The sequence below is a fragment of the Danio rerio genome, chromosome 24 (assembly GCF_049306965.1).
Source record: "Danio rerio strain Tuebingen ecotype United States chromosome 24, GRCz12tu, whole genome shotgun sequence".
In the NCBI taxonomy this organism is placed as follows: domain Eukaryota; kingdom Metazoa; phylum Chordata; class Actinopteri; order Cypriniformes; family Danionidae; genus Danio; species Danio rerio.
Genome location: NC_133199.1, coordinates 23,751,311 through 23,776,577, shown reverse-complemented (window position 1 = coordinate 23,776,577; position 25,267 = coordinate 23,751,311). Strand labels below are relative to the sequence as shown.

Below are 25,267 nucleotides of genomic sequence, written 5' to 3'. Positions count from 1 at the left end.
TGTTGTTCCCTTACTGATAAACTTCCGGTGACCTGTTATTGCGAGTTATTTTCCATCTTATACACTTCCTTTTACAGCATCGATGTTATAATGTATTTAAAATACAATCAGTTCAACAGACTTTGGCATTCATTTAGTTACTCATACGTAAAACGAGATTAGCTATCGCAAAAGCTCCATTGAATATAGTGGGGTAAAATAAATGCTCATATTATATACATGATGGGGAAAATGTAATTTAATGCAGTGCTTCTTGGATAATCTGAGACCCACTTTATATCGGATATCACTCAGCTAGTGGAGATAGCTGATATTTTAAGAAAACAGACCTGACGACCAAACGTGCTGATTTTGCATTGGCATACAGTTCACCAGAAGCGCTTAACCCAGGTTACTGGCAAATTAAAAGTCCTATTAGCATGCATATTCTATACTTTTGACCTTAAAATGGTTCTTAGAAAATAAAAACTGCTGTAATTCTAGCCGAAATAAAACAAATAAGACTTCCAGAAGAAAAAACATATTATCAGGCATAATGTGAAAATTTCCTTGCTCTGTTAAACATTATTTGAGAAATATTTCAAAAAGAAATTCTAATTTTAAGGGGGAAATAATAATTCTGACTTCAACTGTGTGTGTGTGTGTGTGTGTGTGTGTGTGTGTGTGTGTGTGTGTGTGTGTGTGTGTGTGTATATGTATATGTATGTATGTATGTATATATATATATGTATGTGTGTATATTTATATATATATATATATATATATATATATATATATATATATATATATATATATATATATATATATATATATATATATATATATATATATATATATATATATATATATATATATATATATATATATATATATATACACTCACAGTGTTTTGAATCTATGCATGCTCATTATCACAATAAATTGAATAATTGAATATTGGCATACCGTATGTGTAATCTCTGCTAAGATATAGAACATTCATATGCTTCCTTATGGTATTGTGTCATTCTTTTTCTTTTCTTCTTTCTCTTTGTGTTCAGGGACAGTATTGTACCCAGAGGGCACTGCTGTCTTGTGGGAGTTGGAAAACTGTTTCCTATGCCTGGCTTTCCTCTGTTGTAGCTCTTCCTCATTGTACTGTATGCTCTGAACTAGACAGATTATCTCTGGTAAGGCACTGATCTAGACAGATTATCACTTTTTTTTCCTACAGCTGGCCATTGCAACCCATGACTGACCCAGTCATCAATATTTACTCTCTTGAGGGAAGTGAACAAAACATCGGCTCAGGTTCACACAAAAGCGAGACGTTCACTTCTTGTTCATTCAGGTCAGTGATCTTTATAACTGAGGCTGGAAGGACAGGGATGAGTGTGTAACATGTAATCTGTACTGAAAAGACTGCCAAATCAACTGAGATTAAGAGTTCAAAGGTCATGATCTTGTGGCAATATGTATAGCAGAAAAGCCTTGTGTCGTGTACACAGACTGTGACCTTATCAAGAGATGCTATTAATATAACAAGTTTTTATATAGACACACACATATACAGTTGAAGTTACAATATTTAGCCCTCCTATGATTTTTTTCTTTCTTTCTTTCTTTATATTTCCCGAATGATGTTTAACAGAGCAAGGACATTTTTTCAGTATGTCTGATAATATTATTTTCTTCTAGAGAAAGTCTTATTTGTTTTATTTCAGCTTGAATAAAGCAGTTTTACATTTTTAAAACCCATTTTAAGGTCAAAATTATTAGTCCCTTTAAGCTATATATATTTTTTTCGATTGTCTGCAGAACAAACCATCGCTATACAACAACTTGCCTAATTACCCTAACCTGCCTAGTTAACCTAATTAACCTAGTTAAGCCCTGAGACTTTAGGCTGTATGGAAGTGTCTTGAAAACTATCTAGTAAAATTTTATTTACTGTCATCATGGCAAAGATAAAATAAATCAGTTATTAGAAATGAGTTATTAAAACTATTATGTTTAGAAATATGTTGAAAGTCTTCCCTCTGTTAAACAGAAAATGGGGGGGGGGGGGGGGGTGACAGGGGGCGAATAATTCAGTGGGTCTAATAATTCTGACTTCAACTGTATGTGTGTATTTAAGCAGACTGAGGAAGAGAGTGTGAATTAAGGAAGACATAGGTCAACGAAACACAGAAACATCTTTTTAAATCAAAAAGAGGAACCCGAGCAGAGCAGCTTTGTGTCTTTAGAGCTAAAAAAGGCCTGTGGGTTTGTGCTTCATTCTTTTTGACCTGCTCTATATTTAGCTCAATCCCGTGGCTTTCTGACTGACTGGGCAGCACTGGTCATTTGCGTGATTATAACAATGCCTCGCTTTTTTGGCAGCGTGCATTTGCAAGGAATTATAATGGAGCCATTTAGAGAGCTTTTGAAGACAGAGGAATAGGGAATGCTAAAACACTGCTTGTTATAGGGGCACTGTTTAAAAGGGACCTATTTTACAAGATGCAATAAAAGTCTCCGGTGTCCCCAGAATGAATTTATGAAGTTTCAGTTCAAATTAGGACATGCTGTTGATGCATATTTTTGAGTGAAGGCAGAAATATGCTGTTTTCTCAGGCTCAGTTTACACTAATATATGTTTTAGTTTTAAAATGCATAAGTTTTGCAATGATTATACCTTCCATCTACACTACTGCAGAGTTTTCAAGCCCCAAATACGGAGCGTTTTGGAAACGCTGAAGAGGCCATTTTCATTTTAGAACACTGCTGGTGTTTGTCAGTGTGGCTGCCAACATTTGCGCTACCTGATTGAGGCTTTTTCTCATTATCAAGTAGCCTGCACAAAGTTTAGACTTGCTCTCAGCTGGGTAGGAGTGCTCAGAGGTCTGACTGGAGCTCAGACACGAGGGTACACTGAACCAGCTTTCAGCGGATTCCAGAGTGCATGTGTGGACACGTGATGTGCATTTTCAGTGGTGTAGTGTAGACGGAGATCTTTTCAGAAACCCTAGATGGAACGCCAGTGTGGACATAGATCATTTTCGTTCTAAAACGCCTTTTTAAGCCGAAAATGTATTAGTGTAAACAGGGCCTCAGTCTGTGTGTCTCTCATATGCAAATGAGGTGTTTCTCCCCACCTCCTTTACAGCTTGTGCCTTATATACTCCAAAACATCTACTTGGTTTTGTTTATTATGTGGGCACTTTTAAAGCCTTTTTAGTTTAAACTACTAATAAATAGTTTTCTTAGTGTGCTCTGATTTATCTTCATATAAATGTTTTTTTTCTGTCTGTAGAGAATGCACAGAAGGCCAATTGTCAGATTTTTCAAATTAAAGGAACTTTATGTAAAATGTCTCTGCTAAATAACTCCTGTTTTAAATAAAGCTGTAGCCTAATATTTGCTTTCTTGAAGCAAAAATTTCATGACATATGGTTTACAAGATGTTGACAATGGTTGTTTCTCAATTTTAAGAACGTTGAGAACGGACTTGCATTCTCGTGGAGAGAAGTCTTACATTCTCAGTTGTGGAGAGTCTTGCCAAGTTACCTCGGAAGAACGAACATAAGAGACCGCAAGAACAGAGAATGCGTGCTGTGAGAAATGAGATGCTGCATTCTTCCCTGGTTCTTCCGGTTGGGCATATGACCTTTACTCTGTTTTAATGGAAAATTATTTAAACATTATAGCATTTATATGACGATTTATAGTTTCCCTCCATTTCACAATATATGCTATGTTTAAAATCCTTACATATATAAGTTGCACAATACAAATAAAACAATTTTAGGGAAACTCCTCAGACGAATCTCTGAACTTTAATAATGAATCTGTATAAAATGCTGTGCTTCCCACCTCTATTCAGTCATAATGGCTTCTGGGACTTCTGGAGCAAATTTTCCATCTCAAGTTCGCATCCTTGATATCAAGAACACATCCAGGAACTTTCACATGTCCTCCGTTCTTACGGTCTTGAGTTTTAGAAATAAATTTTGGCAGTTGATGAAGACGTCACACGATAACATGAGGACACAAGATTGCTGAAGAACGTATTTTGAGAAATAGCCAATGCTACATAGTTTACTTATTCAGCGGTAATTTGAGATGCAATGCATTTCTGATGTACTTTTCTTTAACATAACTTCTAATCATCGTTCATGTTTTTAGTAAATTAGTTTGTATTTTAAATATATTTACATACGTTTAGATAAATCACTTTTACTTCCAACTTGATCTCCTCTGTCTGAAATACAGGGCTTTCCCTGGAAAATCGGTACATTTGGTCACCATATTTATCTGAGAATGTAATAAAAAGAGTATCATGACGGTGTTCAGGACTAATTGCCAGAGCCCTAATTAATAAGGTTGTAAATAATGTTCAGCTTCTTAAACTGAATTTTGTGTTTTGCCTCAATAGGTCATCGAGAGCCACGGTTTTGTTTTGCCTGTGTATGTTTTCTTTCACACTTAAAGTGCCAGTAGCCATTGACTTGCACTTTATAAATTCCACAAGGATCACGGTTTTAGCTAAAAATTGATGTTCTACTGAAGAAAGAAAAGGTTGGCAACATTTTGGATGGCCTTAGGGTGAAAAAATTAAATTCTTATTTTTTGTGTGAGCTTTTTTTTTAATATACTGAAGAATTAAATGTGCTGAAATTACTTTTTAATCCCTCAACATTATCAGAAAGCAGAACTGGAAATGTTGTTATCCTATAGACAGATAGTTTACGGTGCAAGTGTCACAATAAGTCAAGCATATGGTTGCCAGGGTAACAGTGACATCACTGCAGACATAGTGATGCATGAAAATTCAAATAGCAGGGGGAGCGGTTGCTAGGCGACCTGGACTCGGAGAAGTCATGGGGCACACAGCCAAACTGATGCTGGTGTTGTGAACACAGTGTACTTGAGTAGCACACCACGAGTCTGTAAGCATACTGTGGGCTCACACTCGACTTATCACTGCGGGTGGTGAAAAATAGCTTATTGTGCATTTGTAAAACCAGATTGAGAAAAAACAAACATTTTCTGAATAGAGCTAATGTAAAAGGGCACGTGAAAATCACTGGACATTCTGTCGTGTGCTTGGTATTGTTGGAACTTTTTTCTCTTTTCTGCTTGCTTGAATTTTAACATTACTATATACCCTGTAAATTTGCAGAGAGAAAACAGTTTATCTGTTCTAGAACATTGTCATTAAAACTACAGGGGAAACAAAACAGAATTTTCTGCATTTTACGGTAAAGTACTGTATTTGATTGTTTTTTAAACATTATTTCACAATACTAGCATATTTTTAACTCTAAAATTCTGGCAACCACAATCTGATTATTTTCACTCACAATTTTATGGATTTATTAATGAAATACAGTAGTTTACTATTTTGTTTAGGAAATTCTGTTTTTTTAACTGTAAAGTTCTGGCAACCACAGCTGCTGGGTTTTCACCGTAGATTTTGCAGATTTTTATTATACAATGTAAAAGGAAAGAACCATGGGATTTTTTTTATTCAGGAATTTGGTTGTACAAAAATCTGTAAAGGATGAGTTATCAATATTTTCAGCCTGTTTGCTGGTCCGGAAACTGTGTTAGGTATGCACAAATAACTGTATTTTAAATCATACAATTTTATTATGTTTCAAATGAACAATTTATGCTTTAATATGTTATAATTTTTTTTTTTTTTGTAATGGCAAAGCTAAATTTAACATTTTAAATGTTAAGTTGTTAAATAATTATTACTTTTTTAAATAACTGTTTTCGTGTATGTAGTTTCAAATGAAATTATTACTCCAGTCATTATTGCTTTTTTACTATTACCATTATTATTAATAATAATAATAATAATAATAATAATAATAATAATAATAATAATAATAATAATAATAATAATGGTGAAGCAGTGGCGCAGTTGGTAGTGTTTACGTCTCACAGCAAGAAGGTTGCTGTTTCGAGCCTCAGCTGGCTCAGTTGGCGTTTCTGTGTGGAGTTTGCATGTTTTCCCTGCGTTCGCGTGGGTTTCCTCTGGGTGCCCCGGTTTCCCCCACGGTCCAAAGACAAGTAGTACAGGTTAATTGGGTAGGCTGAATTGTCCGTATAGTGTATGAGTGTGAATGAGTGTTTGTGGATGTTCCCAGAGATGGGTTGCAGTTGGAAGGGCATCCGCTGCATAAAAACATGCTGGATAAGTTGGCAGTTTATTCTGATGTGGTAACCCCGGATTTATAAGGGACAAATCTGAAAAGAAAATTAATGAATAATAATATTAATAAAAATTCAAATTAGGGTGATTTCTGAAGGATCATGTGACTCTGAAGACTGGAGAGATGAAGCTGAAAATTCATCTTTAAAATCACTGGAATAAATAATGTAATTAAATGATGAACTACTTTTGAACAGTTATTTTATAGGGCAATAACATTTCACTATTTTAAAATTTGTACTGTATTTTTTATGAAATGAATGCAGCCTTGGTCAGCAGGACAAGCGTATTTGAAAATATTTTAAAATCCTACTGACCCTAAACTTTTGACCGGTAGTTTATGCTTAGGTTTGTATTATATATGTTATTGTATATGTTAATTTAGCCAAAGCAGTGGCACAGTTGGTAGTGCTGTTGCCTCACAGCAAAAAGGTCACTGGTTCGAGCCTCGGCTGGGTCAGTTGGCGTTTTTTTGTGTGGAGTTTGCATGTTCTCCCTGCGTTCGCGTGGTTTTCCTCCACAGGTGAATTGGGTAAGTTAAATTGTCTGTAGTGAATGAGTGTGTATGAATGTTTCCCAGTGATGGGTTGCAGCTGGAAGGGCATCCGCTGTGTAAAAACATATGCTGGATAAGTTGGCTGTTTATTTCCCTTTGGCGACCCCGGATTAATAAAAGGACTAATCTGAAAAGAAAATGAATGAATAAATGTTCTTTTTCCAATAAAAGGTACCATTTAAAAGAATACCATTTATTTACAGCATAATATTAGCATTGTAAGCGTTTTGCTGTTAAGTAGTGTAATGTCACAGTTTATAATTTATTTACTAGTTTATTGAATCCTTGATTAATTAAATATAATTTTGTGATACAAAAATACGCTTGTGAACTGTTTTTGAACAGTAGTGTAAATATTAAAATGAATTATTGCAAATACTATTGCTGAAATCAAAGCAAACAGACATTGTCAAAAATCCACCAATTTTTGGGATTTGATGTGGTCTTAAGTGTCAGAGATTCATTTCAGCCTCCAAATTTCAGCACATTAAATGATTTAGGCAAATAATCAGCTTTTGACAGTGTTAACACAAAATCCCATCCAGCAGCTAGCGTCCCCAGTGTTGAAGTGCTTAACTGAAATGATCTGCAAAATCAGATTGTATAAGTCTTATCCGTATGTAGGTTATTGATGATCCGCTGACGGAGGCTGGGTCAGGATTCAGGCTCCGTGACTCAGAATGAGGTCAGCGCATCTCTCCCACTGCTTACTGGGCCACTGTTCTCCCTCTCATGACTCAGATCTGGCAGCGCGGTTGTGAATGAACAGTGCCTCGCCGTCTGTATCATCGCTGCCGTATATAGAGAGCGATTACCACTCGCTGCTGGATCGTGACACACTCTACACCTCCCACCTGCACGAGCAGAATGAACAGAGAGAACCAGCTCACGCTCAAACACACATCTCAGAAAGAAAAGGCCCTTGGCTTATACTGTTTTACATTTAAAGAGGACAAATTATGGCTCCTCACGTGCTCAGAGAATTCCTAGAATGTGGCTGTGTAGTTTCAGCTTAAAACACCCCACATATTTGGGATTATGTGCTGTGTTCATTTAAATGCAAACGAGCTGCTGCTTTTCAAAAGAGGGCGGAGCTTGTACTTGCTATTGGCCTTATTGTTCAATGTGGAAGTGCGCTCATGTTAGAAATATAGTTCTACCAGGAAGATCTAATGTCACATCACTCACCACAATCAGCTTCCAATTTAAGCTACATACAGTATATGGGCCCACGCCAAAGAAATCCTATGTTTTGTTAAATGATACTTTGTCAAATATCACTCATCAAATAAATGCAATTTAATATCATACTTATCTCTCTGTTCTTTCTGGTTGAACTTCTGATTCAGTTGCCTACAGGAGAAATGGCTATAGGAATAATAAACGGCAGCAAACGGTCAAACCTGACATTTCATGACGTAGTGTTCTTGACATAAAAAATAGAAGCAAATGGTCTAATCCAAATAAATGATTTATGGTAAGCTAAGGTAAAAGTGCTCTTGTCAGAATCTGAAGGTTTGCTGAATGAATTAAAAAATGGTAAAACTCGTGTGTTTAACTCTTGGTGACTTGAACTTATTTAAAAAAAAAAAAAAGTTCTCTTAAAAGAAAACAAAAAAGTCCGTTTTTCCTGCTACTTCCCCTTTAATTCCGGGAATATCTGAAGAGGTTTGAACAGTGGTGGATGTATTTCAGTCGTGACCAAGTTTTTGCTGAAATGATGAAACAAAGGGTGCTGATGAGATGGAAATCTGCGGGTGTGTGAATGAAGCCCTCCAGATGACTTGTTTGTAGATGTTTGATTTAGATTTTATCAGCAGTAGTCACAAGGAAAGATGGCTGCAAAAATGCTGGTTTTATGTAGCATATCAGGGGCTTACACAGAGAAAAAGATACAGTGAGTGCTATTCTGATAGCTTTGTGCAGTGTTAAAATCATAATACAGTATGTGATGTGAGGAGATTTAAGTTAATTTCAAGATCAAGTCGAAGTCCTATTTTCATATTCACTCAAAAATCTAAATGAAAAAGGAAAGGTAAAACCATTTGTTGTCAATAAATCATGCTCAGTGTTAATTGAGTATCACTTGAGTATCACTGTAGCTAGTATGATTTTATTTAAAATGTTTTAAAATGTATGATTTCATCATTGATTTTATTTGATATTCATTTATTTTCAAATATCAGAAATGATTTCAGGTTTAGTTTAATTTTGTTTAATTTATAAAGGTACATATTCTTAGTTTTATAATGCAAACAAACTATTCGTATTACTATAATGCAATAAACAAAAAAACAAAACAAAAACATTTCAAACTAGCAAGGTTTATTTTTTAAACCAATTTCGAGAGGATCACATACTTATGATTGCTTGCGGCTGGTCCAGCATTATCCAATTTATGATTCGCCAATCAGACGATTCCTAAGCCACTATAAACACCCTAAGTTCCACATCACAACCATCTTCATTTTGAAGGATTTCTCCTCCCACCCCTACTCCGCCTCCTTTCCCAGATGGGTGGCATGGTTTAGTACTGTTGCCTCACAGCAAGAATGTCACTGGTTCTAGTCCTACTAAGCCAGCCAACGTTTCTGTGCAGAGTTTACACGTTTTTCCCGTGCTCACGTGAGTTTCCCCCGGGTTCCCCGGTTTCCTCCCACTGTCCTAAAACTGTGTTATAACTTAAGTTAATTAACTAATCCAATTCGGCTCCGTAGAAATGCTCCTAGTAAGTAGTCATCTCTTAAAAGCAATCACTATCTGTTCATTAGCTACTACAGCAGGGAAGTTCTCGAGATCTACCTTAGTTCAAACTCCGCTCTCGCCTTGCAAACAGGAGGGAGCCACTAGCTTGAGGATCTTATCAAGACAGCATGCCAAACAAGCTTTAGAATCAAGCATCAGCTAAGTGTGAACTCTTGAATATTAATTATTGAAAGATAGTAATTATTGAAAGAGGGCTAGTAATCCATACACTGAAATAAATTACTATTGCAATGAAACTGCTCATAACACAATGAATGATATATGCGCTATTAAATTTTTCTTGTGATATTTTTAAATGAGAAAAACTGATGAGGAATTTTCTTGTAATGTTACATTGTTACACGTATGTTACAGTATATTACACCTAGAGGATATATTTATTTTTTGTTTTCTTGATTCCTTTTAAAGCTCTATTAGTCTGTAATCCCTCCGACTACTTAGAAATATACCTCTTTTCTGGCAAGCTGACAGTATAAACCTATTATATCACACAAAAACACTGTCCTCAAGCTGCCACTAATTTCTGTTGTGGTTACGCTGTAGATCTTTATCTTGGATCTGTTAAACGTGACTTTACATAAACACACATGACTTCATCAAAACAGCAGAAGAATAATCGCTCAAAGTGTGTTTTGGCTAACATGCGTCATCTTGTTTTGAAAGTTCACATATTTAAGAAGATGAAGCTGTTGTTTTGTTCCACTGTGGGCTATGCTATTCAGTTCCAGTAATCCAGGGAGAAAAAAAGTAAAAACACAAGGGCAGTACTGAAGTCAAATGCACGAAACTCCTCCCAGTGTTTCAGCAGACTGATGGGAAATCACTGTACAGAGAGAAACCACTGTCAGATTATTACCCCTCATTAGACCACACTGACCTGAGCTGATTTTTCTTGGAACCTTTTGGTTTATAACATCATAGTCTAGGCTTGGACATTCTGCTTTTCAATTCTTATTCTCACATAACTAAATACTTAAAGGGAGAGTTCACCCCAAAATAAACTTTTCTTATTGACAATAAGCAGTCTAATAGAGCTCCCAAATCCATGTATAAGCAATGGGGGGATCTTTCTCTTACAGTTTTTGTTAAAGACCCTCTCAACAGAACTTCAGTTAATCATGAATGTGGCCCGATTTAAAAATTAAAATCAATTTCTTTAGAAATACTTTTAATACTTAGTACTTTAGTTTTTGGTTTGATTATGTTCTTAATCTTCGATGGTGTTTTAATGAGTAATTTTGTTTTACTGTTGTAAAGAACATTGGGCTGCCTCTTGGTTGTAGTAAAGTGCTATATAAATAAAGCTGATTCATTAATTTAGTCACATGCAATTGCCCACACTCACTTTTATTAATTTCATTCTTCTGTTGAACACAAAACAAACTTTTGTTATGTACACTACCGGTCAAAAGTTTGGGTTCAGGAGGATTTTTAAATGCTTTGAAATAAACTTCTCCTGAGCACCAAGGCTGCATTTATTTCATCAGTACAATACAGTACAAATTGTAAGATTGTGATATGTTATTACACTATTAAAAAAGCTGTTCAAAAGTAGTTTATAATTTAATTTAATTATTTATTTCAGGGCTGCAAGGTGGCACAGTGGGTAGTACGTTCGTCTCGCAGTAAAAAGGTCACCTGTTCAAGCCTCAGCTGGGTAAGTTGGCATTTCTGTGTGGAGTTTGCAAGTTCTCTTCGTGTTGGCATGGGTTTCCTCTGGGTGCTCCGGTTTCCCCCACAGTCCACAGGTGAATTTGACAGGCTAAATTGTCTGTCGTGTATGTTTGTAAATAAGTGTGTATGGATGTTTCCCAGTCATAGGCTGCAGCTGGAAGGGCATCCGCTGCGTAAAACATATGCTGGAAAAGTTGGCGGTTCATTTCGACCCCAGATTAATAAAGGGACCAAAAAGAAAATCAATGTATGAATATTTATTTTAAGTGATTTGAATGGATTTCCAGCTTCATTACAGTCTTCAGAGTCACATAAACCTTCAGAAATCACTCTAAAATTATTAAATATTGTTTTATTATTATTAATGATATAATTATTATGAATAGTAATAGTAATAAAAGCAATCATTACTGGAGTATTAATTTAATTTGAAACTACATACAATCAGTAATATATAAATATCTAATAAATAAGTATTTAACAATTAATTATTTCATTTTTTTTATATTTAATAAATGGCGCCTTGATGTAAAAAATTATTTTATTCAAATTATTAAATTAAATTAATAATAAAAAATAAAAAATGACCACAAACTTTTGACCGGTAGTGTATGTTGGGGAAAAAAGCAGTCATTGACTTCCATAGTAAGCTAAGTCAATGGCTGCTTCCAACGTTCCTCTGTATATAAAGAGTTCAGATGCAAAAGCCTCTAAATGCCATCTAAACTTTTATTGTAATTTTTTGTATTGATAGATGCCTTTTTTAAATTCAAAACTTTTTTTTTAATTAATATATGTTTTTATGCCTTTAAAAGTTAAATAACTGATCGTAGACCTATAGAAGGCTGAGAAAAATGCTAATTTTAGAACTGTTTGCATCTGAACTTACATCTTAAATCTTATTACCTACTGTATAACGTATAAGCTAAAATCTATAACATGTTTGAAACAAGTGGAGAGAGAGTAAATTATGACAGAATTTTTATTTTTAAATGAATATTTTATTCATAATTTAAAAATTGCTGTAAATTTACTCACTCAGGTCAGCAATTATTTTTATTTATTTATTTATTTTTTGAGTAGAAGATTTGTATACATAGCAAGTAAAATAATATAGTTAAAATAACTGCTTAGATAGACTTAAAATGAAGGGAACATACAGTGGTCAGAATTATTAGTCCCCTTATGAATTTTTAATTTATTTTTTTTATATTTTCCAAATGATGTTTATCAGATTCATGAAATTTCCTCAGTATGTCTGATAATCTTTTTTTCTTCTTCTGAAGAAAAATTCTTTGTAAACCATTTTAAGGTCAAAGTTATTAGCCCCTTTAAGCTATTTTTTTTCTCGATAATCTACAGAACAAATCATTGTTATAACTTGCATAAGTACCCTAACCTGCACCTAATTGACCTACTTAAGCCTTTATATGTCACTTTAAGCTAGTCAAATATTATGTACTGTCATCATGGCAAAGATGAAATGAATCAGTTATTAGAAATTAGTTATTAAAACTATTATGCTTAGAAATGTGTTGAATTTTTTCTCTCTCTCCGTTAAACAGAAAATGGGGGAAAAAATAAAAAGGGGAGCTAATAATTCTGACTTCAATTGTATATATTTATTTATATTATATAAGAAAACACTGTGCCCAATCAAATGTAGACATGGGCTTGCATGTTAATGATACTAATAAAGGATTGTTAGAGTCTCTGTTTTATTGTGATTGGCCTGCTTTACATGAGAACAAGGAAACAATAGTGTTTGAGGCGATTTAACGGTATAGTCATTTCTTTGTACTGAACTCTTTATTCAGCTACTGTAAATCTATATCCTGATTTTCATTATATGGCACCTGTAAGACTTTCACATTAATTTTATGTTCAGCGGAACTCCCTTTGGGAAAATATCTCCCTATGCATTGCCCTTTGTTTTTAAGACAGCCACATTAGACACAAACTGAAGTTTAAAATATGCAATCATAATCAGTGTTTCCGGCTCTGCGTGTGTGTGTGAGCTCAGCAGTTTTTATTGAGTTGAGTGTCTCTGCTCACCGTGACTCATGGAGCTGAGTGTTCACTGCTGGAGAGAGTGACTCAGCTGTTACATCATCTCTCCCACAGGCTCCGCCCCCTTCATTCACCTGCGCTGATGTCATCAAAGTGGGCTCTCATTCATCAGCTTTGTGAAAGCAGGCGTTCAGCTCCTGAGTCATCCTGAGTTTAGAGTAAATTGCCATTTCTCATGTTGTTCATGATGATGCCATGGTAACTAAGCTGTTTGGTGGCTGTTTTGGAGAAATAACAGAATACTTTTTGTGGATTTTTGGATAATTTAGGCTTGGTTATTTATAAAAGTTGGCTGTTCGTTTTATGGGCATGTAGAGTTTATATGAATTTGTGCTGTTATTTCAGGAGTTTATTTTTACTATTTTGTAAAAAAATACTATTATATTATTACTATTATATTATATTTACTTTAGAGGAGATTGGTTTTAGTTTTTATTACATAATGCTTTAACAATTATGGATGCATTTGTACAGTATTTGTTCATCTTTACATTATTGTAGATTATTAATTATTTTAAGTTGTAACATTTATGATAACGTTCAAATGTTAATGTATTTACTAACATGAACATACAATGAACAGCAACATTAATACAGTATTTATGAATCTTTGTTATTGTTTAAAGCCAAATTTGGTACAGATTTGGATTTCGGTACTTTAGTACTGACTAATCTAATGCTTATGCACACTTAATATTGTATAGCTATTAAAAGTATAAATTCAAAAGATACATTTGTGAGGTGTGTACTTACACTCTCAGAAAATAAAGGTACGTGAGCTGTCACTGGGGTGGTACCTTTTCAAAAAATATAAATTTGTACTTAAAAGAGCCATATTAATACCTGAAGGGTACATATTAATTTTTTTTTCGGCTTAGTCCCTTTATTAATTCGTGGTTGCCACAGCAGAATGAACCACCAACTTATCCAGCACGTTTTTACGCATGTCTTTGGACTGTGGGGGAAACCGGAGTACCCGAAAGAAACCCACGCGAACGCAGGGAGAACATGCAAACTCCACACAGAAACGCCAGCTGAGCCTAGGGTTGAACCAGCGACCTTCTTGCTGTGAGGCAAGCTCAATGGTTAGCACAGTTGCCTCACAGCAAGAAGGTCGCTGTCCCGGCTGGGTCAGTTGGCATTTCTGTGTTGAGTTTGCATGTTCTCCCCATGTTGGCATGGGTTTCCTCCGGGTGCTCCGGTTTTCCCACAGTCCAAAGACATGTGGTATAGGTGAATTGAATACGCTAAATTGGCTGCAGTATGTGTGTGAATGCGAAAGTCTGTGGTTGATTCCCAGTGCTGGGTTGTGGCTGGAAGAGCTGTCAATGTATTTACCAACATGAACAAACAGTGAACAATAATAATAATTCCTTAAATTTATATAGTGCTTTTCTAGACACTCAAAGCGCTTTTCACATTGGGGGAAACCTTCTCATTCACCACCATTGTGTAGCATCCACCTGGATGACACAATGGCAGCTATACTGTGCCAGACCACACACCACACATCAGATGATTGGTGGAGAGGCAGAGTGATGAACCCAATTATGAAATGGGGATGATTAGGAGGCCATGATGGACAGAAGCCAGTGGGCAAATTTGGCCAAGATGCCAGGGTCAAACCCCCAGTCTTTTTTTGAAGAACATCCTGGGACTTTTAACGTCCACAGAGATTCAAGAATCTCATCTGAAAGACGGCGCTTATTGAGCAGTGTCTGTCAAAACTTTTTAAAATCCTGAATTAATATTAGAGTTACTTTTGCACGTTGCGGGAAGGATAACACCATAGCTGAAACATTCCTTTCAGAAAGGTAATGTTATGTTTTAAAAGTATTTTAGTCACGCAAATCTTGATTGTGTTGTTTTATGAATGGGTTATATGTTGAGCCACTGAAATCTTCCGGCAAACGATTGATGCGACTATTTACAGTTTCATAAGGGTCTTTTACAGCATCGATAATGTAGATTTTATTAAGTTTAACAACAAAACATAAATAAAAAGCACTATTCTGCCTTGCCTGCTTTACTAAGCTGAAGTTGGTTTTATATTCACATTGGTTCATATCTGAACAATGACAACCTGTGGCGCTCCCTATATTGTTGTTTACCATGCTACTTTAAATATTCTGTCTGAAATGCTGTATGGCTTAGTTATAAGGGAAATTCCTGCAGCCCGCCGGCCAACCACTAAACATACAGTAGTTGCTTTAGCACAAAGCATGTGAGAGAGTGAGACTGATGAGTGAGACTGATGAGAGAATGATGACAAGTTTTGCTTGTTTACTACATAACTGAATTCGTGCTGAAATAATACAGTTTTTCTTTCAGAATATAGTATTATAAAGTACTATAAAGTTTTCTAACTGGCGAATGACATGATCTAGTGGGTCTCCGCCATCTTTAAGATGCCCATTCATGATATAAGGGGGTGTGGCTTTGGACGACAGGGGAGGAACTGTATTTGAAACATATCATACTAACTAGCTAGCATTAAGGCAAATCACCTACTGCACCTTTAATTAATGATTGGTTAATAAATTATTATGTTTTTGTTAATTGGTGTAGCTAACTAAGATGTTTTAAATATTTATTTTTGAGTTTTAGCTTCTATTGTTAATATTTTATATTATTGTAGTGCTTATTTTAAGTTCAGTTTTAGTTAATGATATCACAGAACATGTAACAGTGTATTTTAACACTGTAATCAGTGAAGTAAAATATAAAACACAGTATTTTACCCATTATTCAGTCAGTATTGTCAAAAAGTATATATAGTTTTAATTTAGATTTTATTTATGACATACTCGTTATGCTATATAACCATCAATTCATATAAATACCCTTGCTAAAAAAGGTGTTTTCTTTTCTGTTTGATTTAGTAATGATTAATTCATAATATATCTACATACATAAGTATTTATTTATTTATTTGTTTATTTATTTATTTATTTATTTATTTATTTTATTATTTGTTTGTTTGTTTGTTTGTTTGTTTCATTCATTTTTTTGAATGAATGAATGAATGAATGAATGAATGAATGAATGAATGAATGAATGAATGAATGAATGAATGAATGACAGACACAATCATTGCTTTCTAATCTATTAGACCACCAGCACAAACCCCCATGGAACTATAACTTAAAACTGGAGTATAAAGTTTTATGCTATAAAAATGTTAGTGTAGTAGGAGTACTGGACTCTAGTTCTGGAGTGTGGGCTGTGTGTTCCTCTCTGTGGTGCTTTAAAACTGTTCAGTGGGTGAAGTGGACAGCGCTGTTGTAAGTGGGGTCAATACTGACCGTCTGTGTGTGAAAGAGCACTAGAGAGGTGTAAAGTGTGACGTGTGCTTAAGGTCAAAGATCTCTGTGTACACGAAAGCCACACGAGTCAAAGTACATACAGCTGCTGACTGCGCTCTATAACACTCAAATGATGAGTTTTTTTTTTTGTGTGTATTTGTGATTTTAGGTTCTATGAGTCTGGATGTCTGCACTGCATGAGGCAGAGCAAGACAAAAAGTATTTTAGCTGAAAACCAAACTCTCAATATTTTAGATGTATTATCAGATGTGTTTACTGACTCTGGTAGCTAGTTGAACTGTGCCTCATCAGATGTAATTATGTACAGTAACTGGTTAGGAGGGTTAATTGCATGGAAGCAGCACATAAATACATAAATACACACTCTTCTTTTGTGAGACTAATTGCTTTTTTTGTTGGCAGTTACTAGTTTACACCCAGTATTATGGTGTGTATGAATGAGTTTCACCAGAACTCTTTTGATCCTGACTTGTATACTAACGTTATATAAAAGTAATTTATTAATTTATTTATTTATTTAATGTGTTATGGGAAACATACATTTTTTATTGTAATCAACATTTGAAGATATATATTTTATTGTATAAATCATATATATATATATTTTAAATAACTCCTTTCTTATTGTATGCAGTTTCAAATGAAATAATTACTTCAGTCATTATTGCTTTTATTACTATTACCATTATTATTATTATCAATAATAATAATAATAATAATAATAATAATAATAATAATAATGGGGCTGCATGATGGCGCAGTGGGTAGCACGTTCGCCTCACAGCAAGAAGGTCACTGGTTCGACTGTGTAAAACATACGCTGGATAAGTTGGTGGTTCATTCCACTGTGGCAACCCCAGATTAATTAAGGGACTAAGCTGAAAAGAAAATGAATGAATAAACTATTATTAATAATAATAATTATAATTTTTTTGAAGGATCATATAACTCTGAAGACTGGAGTAATAGAGCTAAAATGAATCTTTAATATGAATGGAATAAATTATTAAATAATTATTAATTATTTAATTATATATTTTTTAGTTTATTAAAAATAATAATAGTGTTATTAGTTTATTAATAATTAATAAACTACTTTTGAACAGTTATTTTATAGTGGAATAACATTTTACAATTTTACAATTTTTACTTTATTTTTGATGAAATAAATGCAGCCTAGGTGAGCAGGAGAAGCTTATTTCAAAACATTTAAAAATCACACTGACCCCAAACTTTTGACTGCAAGGGTATATGAACACACATTATTTATATGTATATTAGCCTGAAAAAAGAATTATAAGAACATGTAAAATTAAAATCATATAAAATAATTATATAATAATAATTTATATTTAATAAAATGTATAATTGAGACATAAGAGTATTATAAACATTTTACTTTAATTATTTAATTTCTGTAAAAACTTATTTACTTTCAAATTAAATAAATGTAACAACAACAACAATAGTAATAATAATAATAATAATAATATTACAATAATAAATAAATTTAATGTATAGCATATTTATATTATATTATAAATGTTATAGAATTATAGCATAATTACTATTATATCATAAAGCATTATAAAATATACCCTAATTACTGTAAATATAGTAGTCATAATAATAATAATAATAAATTCGGCCAGCACGGCAGCGCAGTGGGTAGCGTTCTTGCCTCACAGCAAGAAGGTCGCTAGTTCGAGCCTGGGCTGGGCAAGTTGGCATTTCAGTGTGGAGTTTGCATGTTGTCCCTGTGTTCGCATGTGTTTCTTCCGGTTTCCGCCACAGTCCAAAGACATGCACTATAGGTGAATTGGGTAAGCTAAATTAGCTGTAGTGTATGTGTGTAAATGGAAGTGTATGGGTGTTTCCTAGTGATGGGTTGCAGCTTGAAGGGCATTCGTTGTGTAAAACATATGCTGGATAAGTTGGCAGTTCATTCTGCTGTGGCGATCCCAGATTAATAAATTGACAAAGCCAAAAAGAAAATGAATGAATGAATGAATAATAAATTCCATATTAAAATAAACAAACTAGAGATATTTTTTATTTTGACTTTCTATTTGTTTCTACAGAGCTCATATCAACAACCTAGAGTGCACAAACATATAACTCGCGGTAATAGTCAAAGTTAACACCCAGTTTCTTTCTCTCTCTATGAACAGCTTAGCTTCAGGTTTCACCAGAACTCCTTCCTTGAAGTACGACTTGAATAACCGGTGTGAGGGGCATGCTGTTATTTTTAGGATGCTCCTCACATGGCTGTCTGTGTGTTTATGGCCACCTGGGTGTGAAGATTGGAGGAGCTGAGCAGGTGTTGTATGAACTCTCCCAGGTGTCCACTTATATCTGTACAGGTACACTGGAGGTGTCTGGATCCTCATGACTCAATGTTCTCATCACCGCTTTCATTATTATATTCTGTTCCTGCTTTTAAGACGGCCTCTAGTGATCTGTCACACTGTACTTGAGCCTAAGTGAACAGTGTTTATGTAAGTGCACTTTTCAGAACGTACAGCATGTCTCCAAAAGAGTGTCAGTCCTTATAGGTCACACAGATGAAACTCAAGCAGCGGGACAGTGACCTATGGGGGCATGAAGACGAACGAACACACCTGCCCAAAAGCATTAACTTCATTATCACAGATTCATCACTGTGATCTTTTCATATAAGATGCTGTGCTGCTGCAGTATATGCAGAGTTGACTAATTTGTGTTTAATTTGTGTCACGATTTTAAATTCATTAGATTTGTTTGTTTGTTTTGTGAATATGTGGTTACATCTGTTAGAAAAACCTAATAGAGTGCTCGAGTTTTGAGGGCTTGGAGTCATTGGACACTCCTAATTGAAGGGTTAGTTCACAAACACACACACACACACACACACACACACACACACACACACACACACACACACACACACACACACACACACACACACACACACACAAAACTAATTCTGTTATAAATTACTCACCCTGAGACCTTAGTTTGTCTTTCGGAAATAAAGTGAAGATATTTAAGGTGAAATAGGAGAGCTCTCTGCCCCTTTATACACCGGGATGTCCAGAAAAGGAACCAAAAGCATTCCGCGTGACCTCAGTGATTCTACTGTAATCATACAGAGCTCCAAGAAAATGTTTGTGTGCCACAAAAACTGTAAAAACAACTTTGTTTGTTCTCTATTAGATCAGTGAGCATTTACTATGGTCCGTACAGCGCTTACGTGATACATCTACCCTGAACTGTCATGGGGGAAAAGATATAAGTAAACAAAGTCATATTTTACAGGGTTTATTTCCATTTAAAATATCTAAAAAAAATTTCCAATGATGAACATGAGTTAAATTTTTTTTTTTGGTGAACTTAAACTTTAAGACTATAGTTCAGTGTCTTAGTGTAGTAAATGGATGTAGATGATTTTGCATTAATCTTTTGAGCAGTGTATTTCATAATTGCATTATTTCATATCAATATCTGTATTCACGTAAAAATTTTCTGTTATGTTTTAAATGAACATGAGCAGGGAAAAATGAAATGTGTTACATTATATTAGATCCGTGCATTAATAAATAAATTTAAAAAAATCTGCTGTCTGTGTAAAAAATGTTAATCACACAAAAGAAAAGACAAGTTTGGTTTAATTTAAAAATATTTTTTAGTAATGCATCCAAGATAAAAGTCTATATTTACGTAATATATACATTTGCACTGTGTATATTTATGTATATATGTATAAATACACACAAAAAATACAATGTAAAATACAAAAAATTATTTACACAAATAATTTAATTTTTTTTATATAGAACTATTTATATAAATATAAACAAATGTTTTATAAATTGTACTCATAAGTTTTTATACACAAGAATACACAATACGAACAAATATTTTTTGTAAATATTTAAAAATATTGTAAATATGTTTAACTATTATTACTATTTTTTTTTTTTTTTACTTTTGGATGTGATTTATTCTTTTTTTAAGATTTAGCATAAACCTTTTGTATCTCCAAAATGTGTCTGTGAAGTTTCAGCTTAAAATACCCATCTGATTATTTATTATACATTTTTAAATCTGGGATATTTGAGCTATTATAACATTGCAGCTATTTTTGTTGCCTGTGTCTTTAATGCAAATGAGCTGGTTTTCCCCGCCCACCATTCCCACGTGTGTGTCAGAGCCTTCACACAGACAAACAGCACAGTGACAAAAATGAAGCAGATCTCCCGTACTACAGTAAGAACTTTCTCAGCGATTATTTGTTATATTTGTTGTGGAGTTAAATCAAGCCTTTCTGCAATGATGAGTGACATGCAATGTCGTAATGAAGATGACTCGTGTGGACACTCGTGCCCACACAAACACACGTTTAACATTACACTGTTTTTGCACGGCAAATGTGACAGGATACACATTAATACACACTTATAGATATCTTTTATGTTAATGTACAAAATAAACCTGATGTAATGTCTACAAACCAGGATTATCTTTTATAATTGTACTGGCACTTTGTGGCTGTGGTGATGAATTATGTAGCAATTTTACTGTCCTTTTTTACAAACATGCACTGTTTTAAAATGTTTTAAATTTGTAAAACTAATTCCTGAACACATTTAATGGTCATTGATGATCACAGCTAACCGAACATCTTTTAATCCTAGTTACTTTGTGCATGTCCTTTCTTGTTGATATGATTCGTTACTATAGAGACATGTTAATATGCGTCTGTCAATCAATTCGGTGTTTGGGGAAACCACACTCCTACGTCACACTGTAGTGAGCCTCAAAATGGGAAAGATGTGTATCCTATTTAATGTCAGGAAAGAAAAAAACTGACTTTTTGTGTTTACATCATAAGTGCCCTTTAAAGAATATCTAATGAATTTGAACCAGTATCTTTTTTAAATTATGTGTATTTTAAAGCAACATCTCACACAAAAATCTAAATTTAATCACTATTTCCTTGCCCTTAATGAGTTTTTTTCTTTTGTTAAATAGAAAAGATATTTTTTGACAAATGTTTTGAACCGATATCCATATAGTAAAAGAAAGGTCAATATTCAAGGTCAATATTATTATCCCATTAAACAATATTATTTTTTGATTGTCTTCTGAACAAGCAATCATTATACATTGACTTGACTGACTTGCCTAATTAACCTATTTAACATAGTTAAGCCTTTAAATTGCACTTTAATCTGAATACTCCTGAAAAATATCTAGTAAAATATGTTTTACTGTCATCATGGCAAAGATAAAAGAAATCACTTATTAGATATTAGTTATTAAAACTATTATGTTTAGAAATGTGTTAAAAAATGTTCTCTCCATTAAACAGAAATAGGGGAAAAATATACATTATTTGCTTATAAGGAGTTAATAGAAGAAGGTTTGCAACATTCTTAAGCATCTTCTTTTGTGTTCAGCAAAACAAAGTACCACAAACTATATTTACAACCGAGTAAAAAAAAAAAATGATAGCAGATTTTTCATTTGGGTGAACTGTACCTTTAAACTCTCACTTGCGGTCAGTTTAATCTGTTCTCACCAAATAAAAGTATTCAGTTCTTTCCAATCAATCTTATCTTAATCAATCTCTAACTGTTTTCTTAGAAAACGAGTTCATCACACTTCTCTATCTTTATGCACGCGTTCAATATTTGCTAGTCTGGAATCAGCCATTAGTAGTGTTGTAACCTGACTCTCCAAGTGCATTGATGGCGGCCTCATCACAGTTTATTATACAGTATCTTCCTATGCTGAGACGCAATTCTCGCTCTTATAATTAGCCTCTCATAGAAAAAAAAAGAGAAACCCTCGCTGTGTAAAACAGTTGTTAATTGCGGCGGATACTCCAGCATTTATTACAGTCTTAAATCAGCCTCTTTCTCTCTCCTCCTCTTCGCCAGGATGATATTTGTGCACCATTAACCAAATGTTGCCATTGAGACTGTACTGCATGAATGCCTCCATCTGTAGATCACAGGATCTTCTTCCTCGTCAAAACAATTACAGACCATTTGCATTTATGGAAAATATGGTTGCGGTGCATAAATGTCGGACGGCTCCATGTGCTTTGCTTGGCGCGTGTCAATGCCACATGAATATTTCATGATATGGTCTTGCAACAATGCATAGAAGTGCAAGAGCTGTAATTGGTATCAGCTGTCAGTCAAAGCGCCAGTAATTAACAAACTCATATCATAAACTAAATGCACTGCTAAAATTATTTAAAACAAATCTCACATATAATTTTTAAAAACTTTATTTATGTATGATATTTGTATTATAAAATGTATTACATTTAATTAATATTATATTTATTAAATATCATTTTATAATTACAGCATAAAACTATGATTATACTAATATAAAAGGGATAGTTTACCAAAAACTAAATATTCTGTCATCGTTTAGACATCATTCACTTGTCACAAATCTGTTTAAGTTTCTTTTTTACCTGTTGAACACACACACAAGTTATTTTGAACAATGTTGTGAACCTGTATTAATTAATTAAATATTATTTTCCTACCATGAAAGTCAATGGTTACAGCTTTTTTTTTTTTTTTTTTTTTTTTTTTTAAGTGTTGTTGGTGCGTATATAGTGAGTACATTTTCCTTTAACTATCGTTTTAATGATTTACTATAATATTTTTGTCACCTTGGAATTATTAGGTTCTATCTGCTTTATGAATGATTTTGAAATAATGAGCTTTGAAGTTTTTGCATTCCATATGCATTCCATATGTGTGTAATATTTGTTTTTTAAAACAAAAAGTCTTAAAATGTAAACAACTTGCTATATGGTGACTCAGTGGTTAGCACTGTCTCATGTCTCATCGCAGCAAGAAGGTCGCAGGTTTAAGTTCCGGCTAGGCCAGTTGGAATTTCTGTGTGGAGTTCGCATGGGTTTTCTCCAGGTGCTCTGTATTCCCCCACAGTCCAAAGACAGGGTGTAGGTGAATTGGATTTACTAAATTGGTTGTAGTGTATGAGTGTCTGTGAATGTAAGAGCGTATGGGTGTTTTCCAGCACTGAGTTGTAACTGTAAGTGCATACACTGCATAAAACATATGCTGGAATAGTTGGCGGTTAATTCCGCTGTGGCGACTCCTGATAAATAACCAACAAAGCCGAAGGAAAAGGAATGAATGAATAAATGAATGAATGGATGAATATATGATATAAATAATAGGGCATTCGCTGCATAAAACATATGCTGGATAAGTTGGTGGTTCATTCCGCTGTGGGGAATAAATCCATTTTTAATGTAGGATAAATATAATAAATCAATGAATAATAATAATTTAAACAATTGCAATTGCTTGCAACAACTCATAGATGTGCAAGAGCTGTAAATAGTACCAGCCGCATAATAATAATATAAATAAAATGCATTATTGGCATCATAAACAGTATCAGACTGTATAAAACTTTAATTAGCAGCAGGCCTTTAAATAGTATCGTGTGTGTGTACGCAGTAAAAGCATTGACTGTCACCTGTGTAAATGTGTTATTGGTGTTAATGATGAGTATTTAGTGGGGTGAATGGTGGAGCTGGTGACTGTGAAAGAGTCGATTGCTGCTTGACACAATAGTGCTATACACACTTCCCCCCCTTGTGCCATCCCACCGCTGCTGTAGCCCACCCATGAACACTGGGATGAGGGTGAGAGGTCAGTTTTATAGGACAGACATAGAAGACGTCTCCACGGGGCTCTAGAGCTGAGATATGGCCTGGGAAACAGGTGGAGAACACTGGGTTTAGGAAGAACTGTGTGCTGATGGCACATGCTGGTAAAAATAAATAAATAAATAATTAAAAAATTAAAAATAAGGAAGAATTGGTGTGTGTTGATGGTGCAGAGTGGTAAAATAAATACATTAATGGAAAATAAAAAATAAGCAACAACTGGTGTGTGTTGATGTTGCATAGTGGTAAATAAATAAATAAATTAATTAAAAATCTAAAATAATAATAATAATAATATAAAAAAATACTTCTGTTGTGTGACATTTTCAATGATTTAATTTATTGTTTTATTTAATTGTTCTATTTTAATTATTTATTAACAAAAAAAATTCTTTATTGGCATCAGAGGTTCCAACAAGAACATTCCTAGAAGCAGGTGAAAATGGTTGTTTTGAGAGCTGGATTTCTAAAAGGTTTATAAGGAAACTAAAAATGGTACTTTTTTTCATTTGTAATGTGATATTAGGCATATGCACAGATTTTTTTATTGTATTGGTTGATTTTTATTTGTATTTTTAACTTCAACGGTTTAATCGATAAACTATTTCTGTAAATATCTGTAATATGCTATAGAAGTTTGCTGCAAACAGATTCACTTTTAATTTACTGTTTAGTAAATTGCAAATATTTAATAAATTTAATCATTTAACAATTACTTTAAAACTGTTACAGTTTTATTTATTTAGAGTTGTTTTTATATTTTGCAAACAGTCACATTTTATAAAGAAAGATTTATTATGTAAATTATTATTATTATTATGATTATTATGATTATGATTATCATTATTATTATTATTATTATTATAAATAATTATTATTATGGGCGTCACCGTGGCACAGTGCGTAGCACGATCGCCTCATAGCAAGAAGGTCACTGGTCAGCTGGCAGTCCTGTATGGAGTTTGCATGTTCTCCCTGTG

General features: G+C 33.9%; 1 protein-coding gene and 1 long non-coding RNA gene across 5 annotated transcripts in view; one reads left to right on the top strand and one right to left on the bottom strand.

Annotated features, from left to right (window-relative positions):
* Positions 1-25,267, top strand: part of LOC141380670 (uncharacterized) — a 202,773-nt gene that overhangs the window by 57,333 nt on the left and 120,173 nt on the right. The window contains exon 4 of one of the 2 annotated variants that reach the window (XR_012399285.1): positions 11,092-11,163. The exons of the other annotated variant lie outside the window; for it this stretch is intronic. This is a non-coding gene — a long non-coding RNA (uncharacterized lncRNA). The remainder of the gene's footprint in view (positions 1-11,091; positions 11,164-25,267) is intronic. 2 annotated transcript variants of the gene reach the window in all.
* Positions 1-25,267, bottom strand: part of LOC556668 (LIM domain-containing protein) — a 143,283-nt gene that overhangs the window by 101,466 nt on the left and 16,550 nt on the right. The window lies entirely within an intron of this gene.